The sequence below is a fragment of the Physcomitrium patens genome, chromosome 13 (assembly GCF_059467195.1).
Source record: "Physcomitrium patens ecotype Gransden chromosome 13, ASM5946719v1, whole genome shotgun sequence".
Classification (NCBI taxonomy): domain Eukaryota; kingdom Viridiplantae; phylum Streptophyta; class Bryopsida; order Funariales; family Funariaceae; genus Physcomitrium; species Physcomitrium patens.
The window spans coordinates 7379816-7384346 of record NC_143422.1 but is presented as its reverse complement, the minus strand read 5'-3'; positions in this window follow the sequence as shown (position 1 = coordinate 7384346).

Genomic DNA, 4531 nt, shown 5'->3' with positions numbered 1-4531 from the left:
CAATAAAAATAAAAAGAAAGGGGAATTTTATTAATATTCAGTTACCTCGAATATTGGGAGCATCGACCAACTCCAGTACAAATACTGAGTGGTCAGGTTCAGTCACTCCGTTACAGTCAGCCGGGGCATACTGAAATGCTCCATTCGATTCCAATAACGGGAGTCAGCAGGAAGAGAAGGACCAATTCACAAGACGGGTTCGAGGAGCCAATTGGATCCAATTTCGATAATCCAATCCGGGTCCTCTTATCCAATATGAGACCTGAATTGGCCGGTCAACCCAGTGCAGTCTAATTACGGGAAATCCAGGTCTTACTACGGGTCTTAGCCAATCTAACGCGAGGACCAATTTGACCCAATTACGGGAACATCCAGGTTACTACGGGCATCTTTCCCAATATAGGACCTGAATTGGTCGGGCGACTCAATGTGGTCCCGATTACGGGGTTCGATTCTGTTTCAGGCTGTCCTGTTCTCTGTGCCGTCTCAAGGAACGTTGTTTTCGGTAAATGGATTTCTTAAAGGCAAAAACGGAGGAGAAAGTTTGACGACGAGAGCCAATTTCGGATCCAAGCTTGAGGTGGGAGCCAATTCCGGATCTAAGACAAAAGATTGAAGAAATTCAGAGGATAAGGTTAGGTGGGATATAGCTTTGGGGGTGGTTTTTTTTTGAGGGGAAATCGGGGGGGAAGGATTTTTCAAGCTTCTGCAAGGTTACCAGTTCGGTTTTTTTTATTGGAGGTTTTTGAAGATCAAGGGAATTAGAGAGAGGAGCTTCATGCTTTGGGTCGGGGAAAGAAAGACATAGAATTTGGATTTTTCTTCTTCGTAGAGTTTTGGGGAAGACTGAGGCAATCGCTGCTGAAGTCAGTATTGTAATGGTGAATCGGGATTTTTAAATGAAGTGGGTTTGAATACTCTTGACTGTTTTGTAAAATCGAGTTACGTCTGTGATTGAAGGATTAAAAAGGTGTCTATAGGATTGAGTATGCGGAGTGAATGAAATTTATTGGGTTAATCTAACAAGACAGTCAGTGGATACAAGATCGTAAGTACAAAGCAGTATTGAAGGTTAACAATTTGGGTTGTACGGGATTCTCTGTAACGTCTAGAGACCTACCGGCTGGGGCAAAAAGGACTTCGACAAGCAGTCGAAGAGCACCCGTATAGATTTACAGTACATTGTTGCAGTCGTTTATATTCCAGCAGTCAAAAACTGATAGACTGCTTGACTATCGGTGAATCTCCATACTACCTTCTACAGCCAGACGCCCGGCGCGTTCTCGAGCAGGAAAGCACGTAATACGACAGCGTTTCTAAGAAGCTATTTCTAGAATGGATTGAACGGCCTAATAAGAATTTATAAGGAATAGAGCTACTAAAGGAATTTGAGAGGCAGTACTCTCAATTATCGAAGGTAGAAAAATTGACATTGGAGCCAAATAAATTTGATCTATTTCTTCAAGCTATTGATCGAGAATTACAAGGAAAATTGAAACTCCTTCTTGAAGACAAAGAAGAAGATGAAGGATTGACAACAAAGTGAAAGAATGTTGAAGATGCAGTAGGGTTACTTGCAAAAAGAGAAAGGAGGAAGGATAGGAGCAATATTCCAAAAACAGTACAAGCACCCAAAGCTCCAATACATACGACACCACTAACAATGCCTACAGTTCAACCTTCGACATTCTTATCAAAGAAAGCAGATATGGGGATGGAAGAAATTACATGAGGAATGCGAGATCTTCAAATCAAATTGACAAGACTTAAAGAGAATACTTGTACAAACAATTCAAAGAATGTTTCAAAACAAGGATATGTACAAAGATGCATTTGGTGTGATGACGCTTCACATACTAGGAAAGATTGCAATGAATTTAATAATACGATACGGCAAGGAATTATTTGTTGAAAAGATGGGAAGATAGCATTAAAAGATAGGGAGGATCTTCTTCAAACTAATTTTGGCAAGGGAAGAATGAGAGCATTGGTTTAAGATTACTTAAAAGAGCATGAAACAGCAGCACAAGAAAGTACAAGTTATGGTGCTAGAGTAGATGATGACCTTGGTGGAAGTACGAAAACTAGTGAGTTTTGGGCTTCTGCCATTTCTATAATGCAAGAAGGGAAATTACCTCAAGAAGCGTTAATGATGACAGTAGCTACAATATGAGGTGCAACAAATTGAGAGGATCCTGTTGAGTCTCTTTCAGTTCATGCATATATTGCTAAGAGCCAACATGAAGCTTTGATGGAAGAAAAGAGATGAGGAAATTTTGATGATACGAGAGAAGGAAATTCTTCTAAGAGGCAAACTCAAGGAGACAAGGCTCGGGAGGCAGCTTCACAAGAATTGCCTATAAAAGATACCTCAGTATCATTGGAAGAAAAAACAAGGGAGACAAAAGATAAGAGCAAATCAATTGCTTATAAGCTACTTTCTGACATTGAAGTGGCAAAAAATTTGAAATGGGTGTTGGAAGAACGTATATTAAATGCTAAGGTGGAAATTACATTGAAAGAAGTTTTAGGAATTACAAAGAAGGAGTTTCATGATGTTATCATTGATAACATTAAGCAAAAGAGGTAATTAATGGGCGAAACTGGAATGAGTCATGCTATTGATGCAAGAATATATAAAGATGAAGAAGACGTTGATATTGGTTACAAGCAACCAACAAATAAAAAGAATGGGTATAATCAACGAGTACGTTTCAAAGATTATAGTGATAAGGAAATAGAAACTTTGAGCTATTATATTCAAAAGTATTGGGCAAGGGCAACTACTGAGGTATTGGTGAAAGTAGGAGATATAGAAGAACCAATTGTTGCTTTAGTCGACCGTGGTTCTGAAATAAATCTCATGTCTAAAGATCTTTATAAGAAGCAAAAATGGCCAATTGTTATGGAATATGGATGGACAATACGAGCAGCTAATAACACATGGGGCGAATTATATGGAGCTTGTCCAAATGTCAAAATTCGGATTTGGGATGTTGCAACGGAGCAATATTTCTTTGTTCAGGTTACAACGTCTTATCTGTTGATTTTAGGACAACCTTATATTACAGCAACACGAATGGAAACAAAAGTACCTGACGATGGTTCTGCTTATGCAAGGGTACGTAGCAAAGATGGGACAAAAGCTGTACAATTTCTAACAGTACCTCTTAATCATGAACGGAATCGAGATAGGTTGAGGGAGAAACCATTGCCAAAGATTGTTGAAGGATTTAAGGATTTTGGGGAGGTACCACTGTAAAGCAAGATTATGGAGGTACAAAAGAGGATGTACTCTCGTGAGATGAAGGTGCCTATGATGCGAATTTTATTGATATTTTGGAGAATAGAAATATTATGTATAAGAAAGTTGATGATTTTAAAAGAAAAGAAAAAAAAAGATTATATAATATTGAAGGAGAATTACGCAAGTTAGGTACATTGCAAGATGATGAGAGGATTTTAGGTGTTTATGAAGAAAATGGACTAGAAGATTCATTGGAATTGATTACATTTATTGGGTTAGGAGATAATGATAAGATTGTTGAGATTCATTCAAGAGAGGTTTATACCATACTTGAATCTTTTCAAGTACCAGAAGTCACTATAGAAACGAGATATAAAACGACAGATAAGAAGATAAAGCCTGTTGTCGGACCATTACGGGAAGGTTTTAAGAAACAAATGGAAGAAGTATCAAAAGAAGCAAGTTTAAGAGATCCAATAAAAATTGGACATCAGTTTAGTAAAGAGACTTTTGAAGAATTGAAGATTGATTTTGATGGTTCTTTATTGTCGGAGGAAATTACTTGCTTCAAAAAGATGTTGGCTAAACAAGGTAGATCATTTGCCTTCGAATCTTTAGAAATTGGCTGTGTGGATCCAAATATTATAACACCTATGGTTATCTTCACTGTACTGCATGTACCTTGGAATCTAAGACCAATTCCACTACCGAGGGCACATTTACCTAAATTGGTGGAACTATTAAAAAAAAAGATGAAGATGAAAATATTCAAACCCTCATTTGCACCGTATTCTAGTCGATGGTTTACGGTACCTAAGAAGAATGGATCACTACAATTTATTCAAGATATGCAACCGGTGAATGCAATAACTGTCAGGAATGCAAGAATTGGACCTATTGTGGATGAATTTGCTGAGGCCTTTGCAGGAAGGACGATCTATTCAATGGGTGACTTGTATTTAGGTTATGATCAATTTCAACTTGCTGAACAAAGTAGAGATATGACGACGATGAGGACGCTACTTGAATTGGTTAGAATGTACACTCTTCCTCAAGGCGCGACCAACTCAGTTGCGCATATGATGAATGGGATGAATAAGGTATTGAGAGATTTTATTCCAGAGAAGACTATGCCTTTTCTGGATGATGTTCCTATAAAAGGGTGTAGGGAAGAAAGTGAAATTGTTTAAACAAAGATATGTAGAAATAAATATGGAAGACCTTAATGAAAGTATAGAGATTCCGTAGCAAGAAGATGAAAGTGATTTGGATAATGAAGGTGAC